The following is a 22,333-nucleotide window of genomic DNA, read 5'->3' as shown; positions in this document are numbered from 1 at the left end:
GTATTTGTCCATTCTCAAGTACCAAAAAACCTATTCCATGGTCTAATGAAAGTTACTGCATGATTGTTAGTTTCAATGGACTGTTTTCCGATTTAACCTTTCGAATGTTGGAAATTTCTTGATAAAATTCGCAATTTCTTAAAGTTTTTCCGAAACATTTGTCTTTAGTCAGTTTTTCTCACATCAGTAGCCACCTAATCTCATGCAAGGTTTGGTAGTATGTTATTAAATATCTGCTAGGAGGCAACTGAATGGTTTTCTACATTTTATTTGAAAGAATTTTTTTTTTGAAATTTGGAATTTTTTCTTAAAATTATTGCCTATCGGTCTTTGAGCCCATGAAACTTTGAAGGCTTGGAACTGGGTTACGGGATGCCATCTAAAAGCCTCTAGATTCGCAGAAACGATTCTGAAGATTTTAATATCACGATTTTCCATAACATTTCATTAAAATTTGCAATTGATTTCTTTTTTTTTTAACTTTTTCGGTCGTTTTCGAGTCAATCGATCTTCAAGGGCCAATGAATTTCTTTCAGTTATTGCAGATATAATACTGGACCGATTTTAGAAACAAAATTTGGTTTTGAACATAATTTTGAATTAGTTATAGTTAAAGAGATGAAAATTTTTCTTAGGGGTAAAAGCTTCAAGGGTTTTAGCAATGAGTATATTTTTGTTCAGTTTTTTGATTGCTTTAATTTCTCAATTTTTTGGAGATGATTTTGTTTCTGTTTTTGCTGGAATTGTTCACGTGATCTGCTGGTCAGGTAGAGTACTTCTAAGTTTTTCATTCAATTCTTTGAATTGTATTTCAGGACTTGTCCTGCTATGTTTTTTACAATTCAAAGAATTTGAATTGTATTGGGGCGCTGTCTTTTTTTTTAAGATCTGTTCACTCATTTTCATGATTTTTGAAGTCAAATTGGAGTAGTGATTTTGGTCACGCCGAAACAGGAAGTGGAGCGAAAAAGCGAGTGGTTTTGCGGCGTGAATTTTTTTCGCTCTAATTTTGAAGTAGAGTGAGAAAACGGTGTTTGAACAAAAATTCGTTTTCTCGGTAGTGGTTTTTTGTTCACATGCGGCCATTTCACTCTAATTTTTACTGTTGTTTCGATTTTTTGGATCGGATTTTTTTCTAAATGGTTTTACCAATCCATTCACAGCTCATTCTAGGCCTAGTTTTTTGTTTGAATTAAATTTTCATTTCTCGCTAGTGGTTTTTTTGTTCACATGCGGCATTTTGACACTGATTTTCTGTTTTTTTTCTTATTTTTTTATGTGATTTTTTTTAAATGGTTTTTTCAATCCACTCATAGTCCATTGTAGGTCTAGTTTTTCTGTTTAGTCAATGAAAATTCTTTGAATTGTACGTCAGGACTTGTCCTGCTATGTTTTTTACTTCGTCGAACTTTTTTTCGCTTTACCATTTTGCCGCTTTTTCGACATTTTGCGTGAAATCTTTTTGACTTCTCTAGGCTAGTTTCTATCTTTTTTCATTCGGCTGAGTGATTTTGAACATCAGTTGCCCAGCAAAGCAATTCAAAATGAACAGACTCAGTATAAAAAATTGAAGTCAGAAATAGAAACGGGATAAACACATAAAGCCCAATTTTAGATGCCGGCTATTTGAACGTCGTTCCTATAAGTCTTAGTTACCATCTCTTATGCTTATTGGTATTGATAGTGGTCCCTGTAGCCTCTCTCTAAGAAAGAGAAGTATGTTCAATTACAAAATGCCATCAAAACAAATCGGACTTAAAAAATGTTTTTGTACAAAAATCCTTTTTTTTTCAATACCTTCTATTCTTTCAATCCCAACCATGGTTATTGGAATCAACGGCGGCTATTTTCCGGCAATCTACAGGGTATGTTTGGCAATGTGCATAAAAATCTGGCTTCAAAAACGTTGTAAACTTCTTATTTTGTGCTCAAAGCAAGTTTTTATATATAGATCGTTGAGTTATTTTAAGCATTTTCACAACCTAACTACGCTATGGTAAAAAAACCGGAAAAAAACAAAACATTTATACAAAATTTTTGTATATTTGGTATAAAACGCAGTGATTCATCGGAATGTTTGGTCATATGTGCTAACTATATTTTAAGTAACATGTGTTGTGGGTTTCAGGTGTTGCATGAGCACCCGGCATTCCGTCTGGCAAGTGAGGGGTGTCTGAGGGCCCTGGCCATTGCATTCCAGATGCAACACAATGCCCCGGGTGACCTTCTGTTCCACACTGGGGAAAGTATTGAGGATCTCTGTTTCATAGCTAATGGATCCATGGAGGTAAGATGGCGATGTAGTTTTTAACCTTATATGCTGCCTTTGCTGCCATTCCAATATACAAGTCTGCATTGGTTGCCAGACGTTGCAAGACTTTATGCCAAAGTTGGATAATATGTTACAAGTATTATAAAAATAATAAAGGAGAAATTAGAAACAATTCCAAGGAACTAATGTGATCTATAGTCAAATTTAAATATCTAGCTGAATTTAGTCTCTTAACGTTTATGCAGAAGCAATATATACGTCACTAACAATGTTCAATTTCATTTAATTTTTCGTCGCTCGAAATATTGCCCAAAAAAGACTTGAGAGCTTTTTATTCAGTTTCTTGGGGTCGAGAGCTATGTTGTTATCTATGAGGTAGTACCTCATCTTATTTGTTAGGGTTACGAAACGCTATCGAAAATTACTCTTTTTCTTGAGTAGTTTGTTTTTCGGAAAAAGGGAATTATGTTGAATTTGTCTGGGCGATTTGCAGATTGTTTGAGTTTAATTCGTTTTCCAATTTCAGCTGTCTGTTTTAACTTAAGCGAAAATGAAAAAACCGTATGACTTGTTGAAGATTGATAAAGGTTGAACTTTTTGTATCAGGTTGTCTTTAATTTAGTTCCCTTTTTGGTTGAATTCATTTAGTTGCTCATTTCTGAACGAGTTTTTGAATTTTAGAGTCGCTTTTCGTTTCAGTCTGAAATTGTGATCCGTAAACGAGATAGGCACAACTTAGCAGCAAAAATTACACTCAGTTTTTTTGTAGGACGAGGTTTTGGCCACGTTTCGTTACGAGATGACTGTAAAATATAAGTTTTGCCGTCTTTACTTGGTAAGATTCTTCCAATTGTGTATTAGACTAGAAGAGAAAACGTGTTTGTACTGATGGCTCCTGTCTTGTTTCATCGGTTTTGACTCGTTGGTTATTATTGTTATACTATTAGAACGCATTTTCATTCAAAAGTAATCTAATACGCAATTTTTATAAATCACTTATTTTGAAACATTAAAACATTACTATCGTAACGTTTAAATGTTTCTAATAAGAGCCCAAAATTTAAGACCGGTTAATGATACCTTTTCGAAAGTGTGATTTTTATAATTAGTCCTAATTTTTCAGCTCTTATCAAAAAGTTAATTATTCTTCAGTAAGGTTGAGCAATAACTTCCGCGTTCCAGTTTGAATCTGCACTTGAGAAATTCTCTACCTCTAACTATAACCGATTCAATATAACCCTCTATTGCTGTTACACTCTCCTTCCAATGATTTAATTAAATTAAAATGAATAGTCCCGTCTCGTTTCAATCTGTGCGTGCTATCACCAGGGTAACATATTTAGAAGAATCTCGGACAATTCTTAAAAGATCAATCAAAAAATTTTCTATTGAGGTTTGTATTTAATCTGTCTCGGCGCCCCCAGCATAGCGGGCATATAATATTATTAAACATTTGTTACGACGAATTAACCATCAATATGTTTCTAACAAAATTGAGTAATCTTTTGTCCAGGTTTCTTTTCTGTTTCTTTCCGCCTTTTTGCTATCTATCAAAGACTGTCATGACCGGTAAATTGTTGAAAAATGGGTTAAACGTTTCATCTTTTGTTTGTAATTTAATTGGAGAAATTTGCTAGAATCTTTTTCCATTCATTTGTTTTCCTGTGTGTTTAATCACACGTCAAGATGGCAGATGAACGAATCTTTCTACTGCATTCTAACAATCTGCTGCTGAATTTGTGATCTTAATGACTTTTTGGTTTGGCATGTTGTATTTTTTTGCCATTTGATGGATATTTTTTGTGCGCAATTAATAAGTCTTATTTGAGAAGGTAAAATCTAAAAAAAATTAAATATGATTTAACAAAGCAGTTCATTATAAAGCTTCATTTCTTGAACCACCTCATTTTGGACCCTAAATTGTGTTTGAATTTTGGATGGAAATTGAATTCAGTTTAACAAGCTAAGGTTTTTACATGGCCAGATCAACCGCTTTTTTTTGCCCGAGAAAATGTCTTAGCGTTGATTTTTTTATTCAGCTAATTGTGAAGTGTGTTACTCAGTTCAAATTTTGTTCATTCGGAAGAAAAAAAACAGACTTATAATACTCACTGGTTTATATGTCTGCACTGATTTGAGAGTACATCAAATTTCAATTTACAAAGCTTCATCTACCCTTTATTATTTGACTTTACATTACCGAGCCTCTTTTTTATGTTAACTTACGGTAACGGGGGTTTTGTTATTTGTCCTCCCCAGAATTAGGATGCTGTTTATAGAAAATTACGGTACATAAAGCCACTGTTATCAAAACTTCCAATTATCAAAGAATGATCAAATTATTAAAAGCGTTTAAAATTTGTGTTTAATTGCTCTTGATCGCAGTTCATAGCAATTATTGTGAACGTGTGTGTCTTTTTTATGCAAATTTTTCGCTTGACAATTTTGCGCTTTTCTTCTAGAACATTCTTTGACTTCTCAAGTGACTTTTTCAGGTTCTACAAGACGATGAAATAGTAGCCTTAGTTGGAAAAGGTGACGTCATAGGAGACAAATTCTGGGAGGAGGATTCAGTGGGACAGTCTTCATGCACAGTGAGGGCTCTCACGTACACGGATGTACACATGATATCAAGAGAGTCACTTTTGCAGATTTTACAGTTCTACGACAGGAATCTGTTTCCTCTTTTTACAACAAATTTCAGAACCCTGTCCAAAACCCATATTATTATATTGCAACATCTTGGAACAGTCTTACAAGATAACCGCCCTAGACCAGAACAAAAGTTAATCGTGCAAGACCGTGCAAGATTTTTGCAGAAAAAAGTAATCTTGCGAGATCTTGCGAGAATCTTGCAAGATGTACCAAGAATCTGGCAAGATCTTGCAAAATTAACTTTTGTTTTCGACTCCGGCGTCCTTTACAAAAATTTTGCAAGACTTTACAAGATAACTGTCGGAGTGCGAATAGGGAACGTAACATTCTCAATTTGGGTTGACCCATTGTTTATCATGGCCATTATGTATACACACATGATCAAACCTGATATTTACTAGTGGATCCATTGTTGAACGTGACCAAAATAATTGACCCAAAGTCTTTGCAAACCCGATATTGGTTCACCGCGGTCTTTTCATAAGTCGGCTTTTTAACTAGGGCAGCTTGTTTTCGTTTTGCAACTTTTTTGCAGTTGTTTTTGCTATAGATTTCACGCGGGCGGTTATCTGTTTACTAATTGAATTGAAGAGAACTGACTAATAGTTTATTGGATCATTTGAACTTTAAGTTAAAAAGGGGCGATTGAACCATGATTGGAAAAAGTTACCTAAAGTTCGACGTAATTCCACGTTCCATACTTCGAAAAGATGAATCGTAGCCGTCTAAAAACAGTACCGAAAGGTGTTCTCACACGATCATGAAAGATTAGCAAAATGGATCTAACATTATCAACTCTTCATAAAAAGTGCTTGAAATTTAAATATTGAACTTGATTGAATTTTAAAAGTAGTAATAAGATATGCTGAATGGACTTGTGAGAGTTCTTAGGAACGAAAGCTTTGCTCCTTTTTATCTTTGTTAACACATGCATATTTCCTACGATTGGCGCAGCCATTTTAATGAGAAAAGATCAATAATTATTGGGCAGTTAAATTACCACAGCAACTTAGTTAGCTCTTCTTCCTCACCTCAAGTATAAATGACGTAGATTAAAAATGGGGAAAATGATATCAAAAGTGGAATTAAAGTAGAAATTTCAACTCATCCGTGATAATAACCAAGATTGGAAATAAGTTGGAAATAAAACGGAATTTTAAACTTGTCCGTGCTGGCGAATAGTGGAAAATTAATGGACCAAAAGTGGAAAAACTGTAACATTAAAGAGGAATTTGCCCTATTGTCCCTTATTACCCGACGAATTCAAAATCTTAGTTGGACCATGTTACAAATCTTGCAGGATAATGCATAGTTCTTCCATTTTTGTTGAATGATTCTTGTAAGAATTGCGTTCTAATTTTTTTGCTCTACTAGTATCTCCAATTTTTATGGAGTAGAAAGCTGAATACCTCAACCCGGGAATTAGGCTAAACGACCTGTGCAATCAGGTTAGGTTTAAGGAAACAAGTCCCTTTTTACAGCTTTCGGAACTCATTTGAGCGAAACATGATCTTAACATACAATCTACGACGCTACTTTTCCTTCAAAAAGATCGAAGACCTCGAAATGGAAAAGAAAATTGAAGGCGCCAGAAAGCAAAAGGAACGCCTGGAAGACATGACGAATGACCATCCAGTGAGAAAAATACTAAAGGGTCTTCGAGAAAGAATTGCGAGAGAGGTATACGACAAATCAGCTCTTGAAAACCTGGAATCTGCCGACCCGGATCCGGCTTTTGTCTCCAACAACACTGCCGAACCCCCACCTCGACCCCGTCGAAAGTCACTTTTATTTGACGATGACTTTGCGAGTCCAATTGGCGGTGGCTCTAAAACTAAAGACAAAAGTTTAAAGCCAAAAAATGCAATGAAACCAGGCGAGGATCCAATAAATGCGTCACTATGCAATGGATCCGTGGTGGTTCACAGTCCGAAAAAGTCGCTTATGGTCAAGAATTTGAATCGATCGTCGTCCAACTTGTCGGCTTCGTCGCTTTTGAGTCTCTCGGATGCCTCGATTGCTTCGGAAGCCGGGATCACTTCGGGTGCAGATACGGCAAGAAGTTCCAAGAATATCTGGGACAAGTTGCAAACTACGGCTGCGAACAGGAGACGAACCAACAATGCTTCCACCAATATCAATGATGTTCGATTTCCAACAGGGAGTCCCAGGTAAGTGAGAGTCCCACTCGAGCCGGCAACAATATGAAAAAGACTAACAAGACGGCTCGTTCGAGGCTGTACACAGCACAGATTTTTACAACTTCTCTTTGTTCTGAACCGAAAAGCTCTTTTTTTACTTTTAATTTTTTGAAGCTCAAATTAAATCATTTTTCCATAGCAACCTCGAGTACGTCTTTTATTTTGGAAAAGGAACAGTTTGAACCCTCTGGTTAATATTTTCATATAATTTTATCAGATAAAATAAAAAGAGATTTTTACACAAACTAAAAGCTCAAAAGTGAAAATCTAAAACTAGAGCTATTTTTTATGTCAAGTTTTGTCTTTTTGGCACGAAGTTAGTTTTTATATAAGTTCAAAATTCAGTTTGTTCTTTCGTTTCAGTGTGTACGTTACAAGTCGAAGGAAAAGCTATGAAAAATTTTTAACACTTTTTGTAGCTCAGAACTGACGTTTTTATAAATAAAGTAACGCGCGCTGCTTGGATCTGGTATACCGTGGTTTATCAATTTTGCATCAATCGAAGAAAGAATTTTTAAAAGTCTACAAAACAAATATCGGAGTTGTGTGCATAATTTTTTCTTAGTTTTTATCTCAAATACTTTTATGATGCGATTGCAAAGTTTCCAGATGTGATCAATTCAATTGACAGTGAAACGAATCCCTAATTGCCTAGAAGACATGGTTTTGAAGCGTTTTTTGAGGTAAATAAGAATGAAAATTGTACTTCAATAAAATTTTTTTTTCCTATTATATGAATTGAGAACATTGAAAGGACTTGTCTAGAAATTCCGCTCAATATGATATGAGTTCAGTGAGTTCAAGTGGACTGTTGATCAATATGACACCAACTCTACTGTGAAAGCATCAGAGTGAATTCAAGTCTGTTCCTTAAAAAAAAGAAAATTTTTATTCCGCATTTTCTCTGGTTAATAGCCGCCCTCATCTTCTCAGCCGGCTATTATAGCGCTCTTATTTTTTTACAATTCAAAGAATTTGAATTGTATTGGGGCGCTGTCTTTTTTTTAAAGATCTGTTCACACATTTTCAATATTCTTGAAGTCAAATTAGAGTAGTGATTTTGGTCACGCCGAAACAGGAAATGGAGCGAAAAAGCGAGTGGTTTTGCGGTGTGAATTTTTTTTCGCTCTAATTTTAAAGTAGAGTGCGAAAATGGTGTTTGAACAAAAATTCGGTTTTTTCTTATTTTTTGATCTGATTTTTTAAAAATGGTTTTCTCAATTCACTCATTGTCCATTCTAGGTCTAGTGTTTTTGTCTAGTCAATGAAAATTCTTTGAATTGTACGTCAGGACTTGTCCTGCTATGTTTTTTACTTCGTCGAACTTTTTTTTCGCTTTACCCACTTTGCCGCTTTTTCGACATTTTGCGTGAAATCTTTTTGACTTCTCTAGGCTAGTTTCACTGTTCTGTCATTCTGCTCAAAGTCCTTTTAAACAGCAGCTGCTCAGCAAAGCAATCCAAAATGAAGAGAGTCAGTATAAAAAAAATCAAAGTCAGAAATCGAAACGGGATAAACCCACAAAGCCCATTTTTAGATGCCCGGTACTTGAACTTTGTTCTCGTAAGTTTTAGTTAATATCTATAATGCTTATTGGTATTGATACTAGACCCTGTAACCTCTCACTGAGAGACAAGAGTATGTTCAATTACGAAGTGGCATCAAAATAAATCGCACTTAAAAATGTTTATATACAAAAATCAATTTTTGTTGATATTTTCTTTTCCTTCAATCCCAATAGAGTTACGGGAATCAACGGCGGCTATTTTCCGGCAATCTGCCGCCTATGTTTATATGTTTGACCGCTGAAGAAAAAATTTGCGGAATTTAGAGCGAAAATACCATAATTATAAAAGAGGGTGCAACATTACAAGGTTTGGTTTAATTTATTTGCCTACATTTGCAAGAAAATTGATTTGCTACTTTTCTATTGTATATTGGTTTTGAGTTATTTCCCGATGAAGTAAAAATTATACTATTGACAAGTTCACATTTCCAGCAAATTGAACTGAAGAGTCAATAGTAAACTAGCTGAGAGTTTACATTTCAACGCTGAAACTGCAGGAATAGTCAACCGGACATGAATATAAAAACATCTTTTGGATATATTAAAAATATCCAGAATTTTGGTTGCATTTGTCCCAAGTATCATAATCTGGCCAGCTTTGTAAACATTCAAATAAACCAATTTCCGAATGAACTTTGTGAAACAAATTTAATTTGACGTAAAAACCCTGCTGCAGAAATTCACAGCATAGTTTTTTTTCTGAATTTTTACTTGATACTTCTCTTAAATCAAAAATATTTATAGTATTCGAAAACTGTTTCACATAATAGAGCTTCTAAATTACACACAATATAATTTGTTCATGAAGCCAAAGAAAAATGCAGGAAAATTAAAGTTCAATTTTATTTTTTCATTTCTCCGTTGACTACTAAAATTGGTTTTTATAGCTTTTGTGTACATGAGGAGAATCAAAGTTATTCGCCTGGATTCTTTATCTGAAAAGTGAAACCGCAGGAAACAACTAAGTTGTACTTTTTTTTTCAAAATAATAGTTTGAGTGATCAAAGAGAAAGAAATTTGTTGTTCTTCTTGTCCTGTAAAATATTTTGTTTCGGTTATATTGAAAACGCGTTGGACTACAATAAAACTTTAAATAATTTTGAATCACTTTAATTTTGTAAAATTAATTGAGGGGAAGTAAAAAGGCGTAAAAGAGAAAGTTTTTTTTATTTTTTTTCTCATGCATACTTGTTCTTTTACCAAGTTGTAAAAAATTCTAATTTGCGTAGTATTTAAACAAGTTTGTATAATCGAATACAATTTTCCCATTTAATGTTTAGACAATTTTACCAGAAGTAACCTATTATAAAATAAGTTACAGATTTTTTCCTCTCTTCCATCCAATCTTTTAAGCAGCTCTTCCTTACCAACATGCAATAATGCTTTTAGTTTTTTATAAAAATCAAAAGAAGCCTCTACGGGCTAAAAAATATGTATCTTTTTTAAAAATATGTTTGCTGCAGAAAAAGGGTGACCTTGCATATTTTCCCCCATTTTAATGGTCCAGGATGAGGCTAAGTTCCTTACGTTGTCAAATTCTCGGCTAAAATAGCCACAGCGTTTTTTTCATGCCCGATTTCATCCTAAGGTGTTTTAAAAATCTCAACTATGCTGCACAATAATACATGCATCGATTGCTCCAATAATCAATCAAATCTTTTTATAGTCGCTTGCATTTCTTTAAACAATATTCGTGAAAAATATCGCATCGAGTAACTTTTTGATCTGAACGTCTGTTTAAGGTTTGCCTCAAAGGGTCTCAAGTCACGAGTTTCCACCATGGATTCCTTCAAGATACTCTCCACTTCCACTTCTGGTGGAACTCCAAGAGGAAATAACAACAATGGTCCACCTGCGAAGGGCGGAGTTGGAGGTGGATTAGGGGGGAGTGGTGGAACAGTCCGTGTGGATCACTCTGTTCGGAGTCCTCTGATGTCGAGGAAGACTGGTCTGGGACACAGACGAGGATCCAATGGATCCAAACGATACTATCGGGTAAGATCCACTGCAACGATTTAAATCATCAACTTGTCAAATTTTTCAGTTTCAGGGTTTCACTGACAGCAAAAACATGTCCGTACAATTGAATTATACAGACAGTATCTTCACAAAATGGTGGAGCAAACCATTAAAAATATATTTGTAGTCGCCAAAAAGTCGGTTTGAATTTCTAATAGTTAAAATCAGCAATGCAGTAACTTTGCTTCTAGTTAATTGCTCTCAAATGAAGTTTGTAGCAATTATATTAGACCTATGGTTTTCTTAATTCAATTTTTTGACGACCAATTGGTTGGTCTGACGCTTATAACTTCGTCCTCAAAAAAGGAATAAACAGGTAAAGCGCGGAGGGCGTTAAGTGACTGCGCAGCTCTCTTAGAGCCTTGCTCGTCTCTGATTATGCGATTCACCGCAACTGTTAGTGTAGCGAACATGAAATTGAGTATAGTTAGTTATAAGCGAGGAAAGTGTGTGTATGTAGGCTCTTTACAAAGCTCGCAATTAGGACAATCTAATTAAGTTAATAACACCAAAGCTAAATTGAACAAATTTAAGTACTCTCTTGAAAGCAAACACATGGTACCCCAAATTCTCATTAAAACAAATATGCACACAAGTAAGCAAAGTTACAAACGGGATAAAGGCATAACCAATTGGTTGAGGTTTAGTAATAAAAGACTGTCAAAACAAATTGACGAGACAAATAGGAGACCTGATTAAATTGAGGTGTATACATAAACAAAATAGCATAGTTCGGGAGTTAAAATGGCAAGAACTAAAAATACAAAGAAAGTCCTAAAAGGGATGAAATTTTCTCCATACAGGGGAAATTGGGGTCAAACGTCCCCTGAAACTGACTCCGCGCCACCTCCTTCTCCCCCAGCCTCACTTTTCGAGCCGGGAACATCTGTGGTACAGGCGGCAACTGGTGGGGCGCTAAAAGATAACGAGAAGAAACAAATAAAAGATGTTAAATTACAAAAGAAAAAGAAGGTAAAGAAAGGCAATCAGCGCATGGCGGCAACGGGGGGGATTGACTTGGCCGAATTGGATAAAAAGGACCCCGAAATGGCCTCTGCAGTGCGCTTGATGGTTGAACAAGAAGAAAAAGATGAGGAGGAGTTAAAAAAAAGGAAGCAAAACTGGACTTAAATTAATAAATAAGTAGTATACTGGACGTAATAAATAAGTTGTATGTATAATAAGTATTAACTTACCTTTCATGCCTTTGTTTCTTGTCGCAGCGGTATATTAGCAGACAATGCGGTGTACCCTCCACTAATTGGAATTTAAGAAATATTCCGCCTCGAATTAATCCCTTGTGAGTCCCAGTTAGACTGAGATAGTAAGGTTGTTCATCGTAGCCAGAGTCATAATATACATAAATATTAATACGGAAGCGTCGAGCAAATAGTCTGAGGTCTGTTGTATTGATAAATTCGACGTCCTCGATCCCTTTAGATAGAATTACTTTGCCGGGTCTGTCGTAAAGGTGCTTATCGGACCCAGTGCGTAGTTTGACAAATAATTTTTCAAATTTACCCGCCTGCGTGCGGTTTCCCGTAATAATGGTCGACAGACAGGCACTAACACAATTGTATTTAGGATGAGCAACGTCTAATGCAATAGGCTCGTATTGCGAGGTGTCGAATTCAGGGCAACTAAAAAGAATTGGACGTCGTAATATATGAAATTATTGTACGAAAAAATGATTTTCTTACCTTTTAAACAATTCATAACAGTATCTTCTCTTCTTCTCTAGACCCATCTCGCGACATACTCGGTCGAGGACTTCCTGTGATATAAAATTCATCTGTCCTCTAGTGTGGCGATAGATGGCATTATCATTGCAAGTAGAACAATCGCGTATAACCGTTTCGCACCATACTTTAAGATGCATAACACTAAATTTTTGACTAACTAACGGCATTAATTTGTATCTGGGGAGGTGGCCATTAGAACGGTGCATCTGAGATATCTTCGTACGAGCATTTGAACGATGTAGTACCTGAATATCGGACCCAACCAAGTATAAATGACCATTTTTTGTATAAAATTTTCTGCTTCGGCGGCGAATGCTGTTTTTCTTGACCCAATGACAATTCCTGGGGTAAACCCCTGAACGCAAGTACAGGATAATCTCGAAGTATGTACGACTGTCCATTTCGATAGAGGATAGATTTAAGAACTTGTAGTAAGAACGATAATCTGAAGACTGAAGCTTAGTTGCGAAAATGTTTGTTTAAAGCAAATAAAATGCTCACTTATTCATGTTACGAAAATACCACCAAGCCGATGTTTCCCGCCCCCCCATGGAGGTTATATTAAGCGGACGTTTACCAAATTTTAATGGCATGTACACCCAATGGTCCTCTCAGGCTGGTATACCTTTCGGGCCAATCCGACCACCTAACTCCGAGCTATTAACACCGGAAGTGGCGTGATTTGAAGGTTTTCAATATTTTGAGCGAAAAAATGACTGTTCGAGTATGATACACGGGGAACAAAGGGTTGCAATGGGTATTAAGTCCAGAGTAACGTAGCACATGATCATGAGAAGGGTTTAGGAAGTTGTGGGAGAAATTTATTAGCATTTTGAAATAAGAATAGGCAGTTTTCACTAAAAATAGTTAACACTGAAATTGAAATAGTAATTTCTCTAAAAGTTGAAGTCGGATTGACCTGAAATTTGGGGGATAGACTAATTTGGGTACGGGGAATCCAATTTTGAGGTCGGATTTGACCCCACACCAACCTGCACGGAACTAGCGCACTCCCGTGCTGCGGAACGTAAAATTTGAATTGCTCGTGGAGTATTGGTAGTAGCCCTATGATTTTTGGAGGGTTAGTGTAACTTTTCAAGGGCTTTCGATTGGTGACATTTTCATTCCCAAATTCCGACCGGAAGTCGGTGCTTCGGGACGACCCGAGTGCCGAAAACCGGAAATTGGCCCTTTTGAGCGGCCGAATGACTTTGAAATGGTATTAATATGATAACCTGAGACAGTTAGTGACAAAAAATAACCACCCCGGTCAATTTTGACGAACTCGGATTTTTCGGGTTTCGGCACCCACGACTCGTTAAAAATTTTCAAATTGCAAACAACTCGCAACGGCTAATCCGTTGGCCATGAAACTTGGCAGGCAAGTTGGTGGCACCCTATAGTTACTAGAAAACTTTACCCGAAGACGTTTTGACCACTACTTCGCAAGTTATTAAGTTTCGAAATTTGGGGTCATCCGGGAGGTCGATGAAAAGTGTGCGCGGTCATTGCTCGTGTTCTATTAGGAGTTAGGTGATAAAAATTGTTGAGTAGGTGTAACTATGGTAGGACTTTCCGCGCCAATAGTTATTTTTACCAAAGTGACCCTTCATCCTTGACTATTGACCCCTAATTGACCTCTAGAGGTCAAAATTTTGGGTTTTCGGGAAACTTTGGTTTCTGACTAATTTTTCTATGGGGAATTGCACAGAATGCTGGGAAAAGCATACCAAGCCATTATTTTAGCTTTAGCGAGCATGAATTAGCGGTATATTTACACATGTAGACCAATAGTCTTTGGATAACAAAAGCGACGAAATTGACTTGGCTCCAAATTTGTGTGCGCAAATAAGAGCGATAAGGACCGCGGACTTTGACGTTAATCTGTTTGTTTAGTGAGGAGAACCCCTCCTGCGGATGTATCAATCAGTCAAAATGACTTACGGTGTTTACTTAAGTTCTAAAAGTGTATTTAATTAAGATAAGATAAAGTTAGGCAAATAGAAAAAGTTGCAATCAGCTTATCGTGTATAAGTTGAGAGAGAGAGAAAAAATACTGAGCTAGTGAGCAGTTGGTTTAGTGGGACTAAACTTAAAACAGTCAGTAAAGTTGCAAGACCAGTTAGGAAACTGTGAGCAACTTGGTTAATTATATTTCGAGTGAATCACGATAAAATTTTGAACTTATAGAAGATTTTGCAGTTGAATTTGTCTCAAGTTGTTAGTTGATTGAGAGTTGCATCTATTTACTGTCGATTCTACATTTGTGCTGGTGTTCTCTATTCAATTTAACGTCTTTTGGGACAAAGCACTTTTAACAGCCCGCAAGAGTGGACGAGGGGAAAAGCTCAGAAAAGAGACAAGGTAGCGCTTGCTTCATCATTTTCTTTTAAACCTTCGGTGTTGGTTTTAATTAAATTTGTTCGATCTTCTGGGCGACAGATCCCCCTCACTGATGGCCTAGTTAGAAATTCAGAAGACGACAGTTAGGAGACAAAAAGTCTTTGTGTTAACGCCGTTTCTGAATGTTAAGATTTGAATCACGCCTGCTTACAACAAAAAAAGCTGTTAAAATAATTGCATATTGATCAAGTTATTTGCAGGAATCGCCAAATGAGATTGCGGCCCATTTGAGGGAAGCATATGAAATGGACCACCCCATTTTGAATGACTTGTTCAAGTTGAGAGGAGAGTATGTGAATGATATCAGACAACAGGAAGAGAGGATAGACCGCGTGAACAGGTAGCCAATAGCTCAACAGATTTATATTGCGAAAACTGACAACCTCGTATTTTCATTTTGGGGCTTTCCCATTATAGTCCCCCCGCCCCACCCCCTCGGCTTTCTGGTCACATAACCTATAGCCCCCAATCTTGATAGATATACCATAATGGGGAGCTATAATTTCTAATTTCAATGGTGGGAGGCTATTATGGGAAATGCCCTTCGTTTTCTTTACCCCCTGACAACAAATCGTTTTCTTTACCCCCTGACAACAAATTGCTTTATTCATATTTCTACCACCTCGCCTCAGACACGCTGATATTACAATGCGGATGGTCACCATTATTTTTGTAAGTGCGCGTTGCCTGATTGCAAAATACGTGTGAATAAAACGCAAATAATTTCGAGTTAACGTAGCACCTGCGCAAATAGCACGGTTGCAAAATTTTGAAAACTAGTGCCCCCCCCCCCCCCCCATTTTTTTCCAGTAAATTGGATACCCCCCCCCCCATTTTTATATCTTTCAACTTTATTGCTGAAAAGATCTACAAAATGTGCACCAGTCGACAAACATTGTTCTAGAATGTCTTGGCGAGACGTGACAAGTTTCACTCTCTTGGGCACCTACATGAATCCTATCTTGATATGTATTATTCCCTGTTGTCTCACTATAGTTAAACTCTGCTTTTATGTGCCTGTGGGATGCGCTTTTGGCAGCTGAGAATCGCAACAGACAACAGATGCAGCCAAAGAGGAAAATCAGCAAAGCCCCTCCCCACCCTCCACCTTCTGCCATTAACCCTCCCCCACCACCACAGCGATCAGCCTCACCTCCACCACCCATAACACACACTGATTCCTAAAAAACACTCGCGGACCCCGAAGATGAAAGATGCAATATCAACAATATGAACAATACAGACTATAAAGACACAATCAGAAAACAGCTGTACCCGGACATAAAAACTGAAGTGACAAATGTTGACGAAACAATAAAAAACTTTTTGTTTCTGCTTTTTTCCGAACAATCATTTATTACTTTTTTTTCGAGCGGGAAACTCGTGAATCTTTAACGTTTCAGCATATGCAGAACATTTTTTAGGCATTTATGCAGAACATTTTATTAGGCCTTTTTTTTTAAATGGAAAATAGAGGAATCGAGAATTTGAAAAGAGCATAAACAAACAGAGAATGGGCGTTAAGACATCTGAGTTGACGATAGAACCATCTGAGCCCAAGTGTTTCAATTTTTGACACCATTTCAGCCAATTTTTATCCCGAAGAGCTGACTTAAGCAGGCATTACTCTATCAAATACATTTGTTATCCCATTATGTCAGAATTGAACATAGTTTTGGGATCAATTCCAAATCAACAATAGTTTTGGGATCAATCCCGGGATGACCTGAGATATGTCACAGAGCAAGAAAGCAACTTGGGAAAGTCGTCACTGTAAGTCTTTATGAAAGGGCTCGATTAGCTGAAGGAAAACTTATTTCATGGTGCAACCCGGGGGGAGGATTTTCCCGGAAAATAACGGGGAAAAGAGTGTAAAAATTAAAAAATTACCCCCCTATTTCTCCGCTTAATTAGCGGTGTAAGAGTGTAATTTTAAGAGTGTAATTTTAAAATTAAGAGTGGAAGAGTCAAAAGACAATTTACTTATTGTTCCGACCCCTATTTTAGTGAGGAGGGAGGAACTATATACTCAAATGGGTTTTTGTTCGAACAATTTTCGCCGATCGATATAATCATCCTAGAGAGTTGTGACTGGTAGCATTAGAAAGCCCTCCAGCGTAGAATATGGAATTGAAAAGATTTTTTATTTTAGTTTTTTACAGGTAGTTATCGAGGTTTAAAGTTTTGCGAAAATTTGACCGTTTTTAATCACATTTTCCGTAATTTTTGCTAAAATTTGGCTCAATTTTGCTAATATAAATCAAAATCAGTTAAAATTTTTAACGATAGATTGTTATTGTTACGATAAGAGATGGAAGAACGTTGATGAATTGCAGGATTGGAGATATTTTGGCTAAAAATGTTGATAACTTTTTCAGAATTCAAACATTTTTCATCAATTCTAATTATTATTCTAATTAGGTGCTGTCTTTTTTTCACAAGTATTTTGTTTTTTTTTGTTTTTTTAATGTCGATTACTAAAAAAATTTTCAACTCACGGCTTCAATAACGACAGTTCTCATTATTTACGTAAAATTATGGCCAATTTCAGATAGTGTGTTTTCAGAGAACCTAATGTTTTTTATGGCTTTGAAGAAGAGTTTTAGTAAACTTTAACTGAATTCTTGTGTTGCGCCTTCAATTCATATTCTTTTTGCAGTCTGATTACTAAATCGAACCAATCAAAGATCAAAATGGCTTCTCTAAGAGGTGAAGGTGAACCTCTACAATGCATTTGGTTGTTATCTAATGTCTCTTATGACATTAAATATATTTGTTTAAAGAAATTTCGGTGATGTTTTTGAACTTGTCAGTTTTTTATCTTATTTCGGTGAAATTTAAGCTGATTCTCAGTAAATACAGATCCAACTTTCTCGCATTTAGGATATTAACTAATCTTTCTGGCCACTTTTTTTAAAACAAATTGGATTCTTGGTTTTGGTATTACGAGTTTGCATACAAAAATTTGTGATCTTTTTGCATAATTGCCCATTTTTGCTGTTCTTTTTGATTCTTTGTTAATAGTCACATTACTTAAATATCTAACTGAAAACCATTGCTAAATTCGTAATTGAAAATATAGATTGTTTTTATGGGCTGAGACACCGTTTTCTTGCAAATTTGAAGTGCTCGTTAATGGTTAGACTCATTCAGACAATAACCAGCAATGATCACGCTCATCCTGCCAAAAATCTGGTCAGTTTTTAGCTATTGTTGTATTAGTTTCTCGTTTTAGCTCTTTTTTAGACAGACCCATTCTAATATTGGAAAATATTGGTAAACTTCTAGATATCGCAAAACTCAATTAAAACGAATTCATCTGTTTTTCTGAATGTTTTTTTTAATGTGAACAATATTCATTCTTCAATATAATCATCCCAAAAGATTGTGATTTTTGAGTGAACTATGATAGAAATTTATCAACAATTTTTTTCTGTAAATTCAATTATCCCACCAATGATTGGGCTGTATATTACAAATACAAAATCTAAATTACTCCATAGTTCATCTTTTGTTTTGTGAAGGACTGCTCTTCGTCTGTGCTCTGGAACAGCTTTTCATTTTTCCACAGCTGGAAGGGGAGCGCTTTTTTTAGAGAAAGCAGGATTGTGAAATAAGGTGCTGAAGCTTTATAAATGAATTTTGCAAAAAAATTAAATCATCGTCTTGTTATCAATCAGACTTTAGCTCCCCTTCGTAATAAAAACGAAATTCACCTCACATACCTATCAATTGTTTGATTATTAACAATAACCAAAATCTGGGGTGCCTGATGAACCTTTCATATGAATATTGAAATATTCAATTGGTTTTACATGAGTGAGCTATTGAAGATTGACCTATAAGATAGTTTAGTTTCATCTGAGAGTGGCGATTCTTTTTTTTACGATGAAAACCAAGCAGTTTTTTATAACTTAGTTAATTTTATTTTCATTGCTGGATTTAAAGAGGCAAAGATTAAGTAGAACCGAGTTGAAAGAAATCGGAATTAGTTATATACTTCAGAGTTCAAATGCGCATAAAAATTGACATTTTTTAATTGAAAAAATCCATTTTACTGTTTATGTCAGTTTTAAATCTTAGCCTCAAACTGAGAACAGATTCAGAACTGTGTTTTGATCAGTAATCTATCAAAAATTTTAAATGAGTTGCCACTTAACAATAGCTAAAACTGCAGTTATGATTTTTAAGAAAATTGAACTAGTTTCTTTGAACTCATAACCTTATTTTTGTTTCACCTGACATTATTTTGAGTTCCTTAACAGAGCTTGCGCACTAACAAACGTGTCGATATGCCGTTATAATTCACAAAAGTTTGAGGCGCCCAAAACTTTATGAAATTCCGCCTGTTGAAAAGTGGAATCGTTGACATGGAAACTAGGGAATTGTTTGCTAAAATTAAGTCTTTCAACTGTTCTTTTCACTGTTTTCGCAACAATTTTTGACCGGGTAAATTAGTTTCTGAGGACGAAAACCTGACTAACCCGCTGTCTTCGATCCGAGTACCTTCACGTTTTCTACGGCTGCTGTTTCTTATATAACCGGGTTTCCATTTGGCGTCTTAATATTTTCGACACAGGTACTTTTGCTTTATAATTTTCTCTTTCGTACGTTTTGCATCGTTAACATCGTCATAAAATAAATAATTTCTCTTTCGTTGATATTTTTTCCACGAATTTGAAACGCTTCCTCGCAGTCTAAATTCCTCCATAACACTAAATATCTCGAAATCACGGATCAGACAACTTTGAAAGCCAGTTAATATTGTTCAAAACTATACATTTTATCAAATCAGACCTTATTTTACAAATGGACCAAAACAACGAAACAGAAAATCGGGAAAACAACGAGGATATTCCTCAATATTACGTGATAGTGGGCTTAGTGTTTTTTGTCATCATGTTCCTCATGTTCTCAATTGCCGCTATTATTATACTGAGGCACAGACATCAATTGAAACAGCAACAACAAAACAAGGAAGACAATGACCACGAGGAGATTGACACTCACATTGAACAAGCAGATTGATTATGATACGAAAGAAAACGGTTATGGAGTCTATAAGTACGTATTTCCTATAGTCAGAAAAAATAAAGAGGAATTTAAACTTGAACGAATGAAAGACAGAAATTGATTTTTGTACTATGCTGATTTAGTTTAAATATTCTGCTTATTTTACACTTTTCAACTTGATGTTTTAACTCATATCAGCAGACAAAAAAATTGCAAAAAATCAGTTCATTAGGTTTTCAGGTTGTGTTTTGTTTGTCAAAATCTATTAAGAAACAATGAGCTTAAAAATTATTTAAAAATTCTAAATGAAGCGAGTCAAAAATTTAGAAAATAAAATTTCTCAGCTGCGAAACACAGTACAGTAATTCGAAACAAATAGGTATCCTAATAAAACTACAGAATCTCGCAGTCAAATTGAAAATTTTTTTCAAGAGTGCTTAAGATCTTTAGATTTGAAACTAGAAAACGCGAAAACTTTTTAATTTAAAAGCTACTGAAGATAAAGTCTTTGGCTTTTTGCCGGTTCGAGGTGCCCCGACCGAATTGACCTCTGATTAAGCCATCTTCGAGAGCAGACCTGAGAGCCTTTGAGCGCACAATAGTATGGACAATGGTTTGGATTTTTTCTTACCAGAGGTCATTCCGGTCAGGGATGGTCAGATCAGGGACGGATTAGAGCGCACATTAGTCCCATCAGGGGAAATTGAATGTATGAATTGAACTGATCAACTAACATCTAGGACGCACGATAGTCTGATCACATCTGGTCTTCGAGATGCACTTCAGTCTTGGAGGTGCTTTCAAACGCACGATGGCTTGACCAGACCGCAAAATATTGTAAAATTTTGCTGAAAGTTTGGTTTTTAAGATTTGTGCGTGTTTAACAAGACTGCTTTCGCAAAAAAAAACAATAATTTTTACAGTACATAATTGAATCCTACCATAAAGTGGGTCTACAAAAAACTTAAATTATCCATTAACTTTAATTGCATATGGAGTAGAAAAAACATGATGCAAAAGATAGTATTTTACAGCAATTGAGTACCGTGTCCTATGTAAAAATAGTTAATTTTCTGATCTTTTTAATCTAAATATTTACAAATAGAAAATCTTGGTTAATAAACGATCATTGTTATTATCACAAATTCAGTCCGAAATACCAATGAGATGACAATGGCTTCCTTCTTGAAAAAGGTGGGATATGGACTCGAAAATTTGCTCGCGTTTCATATGTGTCTAAAATTTTGCATACTTTGCAAGGAGTATTAATGGGGACCAACAAACTGCTGTAACAGAGACTGATTGAGATAACCTTCTGAAAACCAACGAATGAGGATATCCATTCTCTGCAAATGCTTGACATATTTTCGATGGCAATATCATACTTTGAAATCAATAATTACAGGTATATATTTGCATTTGCAGTTACCCGTCAATCTCACAAAGATGAATCGCGGTAGGACGGCTAGTGCGAGTCTGTCCTAGGAGCGAAGATTTTCGTTAAAAAGTCTATAAAAAGCAAGACATCATAAAAGCCATTACTGCAAAAATTACAATTAGCAAGAAAGTGAAGGTGGCATCAAGTATTCCGCAAAAAATCTACTTAAAAATGTTTGATATTTTTGAGCTCTTGTCTGTGATACACAGAGGTTTAAGTTGCATTTCAAACAGTTTCACTTAAAAATACTTTCTTTCTTTAATGTGTTTTCGCTGGAAATTTAATTTTAATTTCAGTTTGATCAATTCAACGCTTTTTCACATCAAATTAAAGTTTTCTTTAAAAAATTATGCGACTAAAATGGATCGCAAAACATGATGATTCGAAGTCAAATGTGTTTCTTTTCAAATATGCGCGTTTTCTATAGTTAAAACTTGTTATCAGTTTCAAAGAATTTGTTAGACAATTTCTTGCTTCTTAAAACTAATTTTTTGCTCTGTTTGGTTTGTAATAAAAAAGAATTAAATAGGGAGAAACTGAATTGTATATAACGAACTTGGGGCTCGCAGTTAATTCGCTTCTAAATCAATAATTATTCTTAGACACTAAAAACAAATTAAAATGGGTAAACTAAATTGTTTGAATTATTAGAATGAAAAATGTTTCTTGAATGAAAAAAAAACATTTGAAAAAAATCAGAACAAAAGACAAAATAGCTTGTAAATTGAGTGTCGATCTGTTTAATATCTTCAACTAAAGTTTTTTGCAGCTAAAAGATTCAAAATGCAGCATACTCAATTCAACCACATTTTTTCATTTCTAACCAATGAAAACTTTAAAATTTTTATGAGATATTGAAGTACTATTCTACTCACTGAAACCTTTCTGAGCAATTCAAATTCAAAAATCAAAATGCCCAGAAAAATTCGAATATAGCAAATTCAAAGGAAAGTTCGTTTAAAACATTTAATGTAAGGTTTCCATTACCAAATTCAAAACAACCCTCACAACCAAACGCTACAA

General features: G+C 35.4%; 1 pseudogene; it reads left to right on the top strand.

Moving 5' to 3' along the window:
• Nucleotides 1-16,195, top strand: part of LOC142353487 (voltage-gated delayed rectifier potassium channel KCNH1-like) — a 57,195-nt pseudogene extending 41,000 nt beyond the window's left edge.
• The last annotated feature ends 6,138 nt before the right edge of the window (nucleotides 16,196-22,333 follow it).

This window comes from Convolutriloba macropyga, chromosome 14 (genome assembly GCF_964194025.1).
Source record: "Convolutriloba macropyga chromosome 14, txConMacr16.3, whole genome shotgun sequence".
NCBI classification, from domain to species: domain Eukaryota; kingdom Metazoa; phylum Xenacoelomorpha; order Acoela; family Convolutidae; genus Convolutriloba; species Convolutriloba macropyga.
This window is presented reverse-complemented; position numbering and strand designations above follow the sequence as displayed.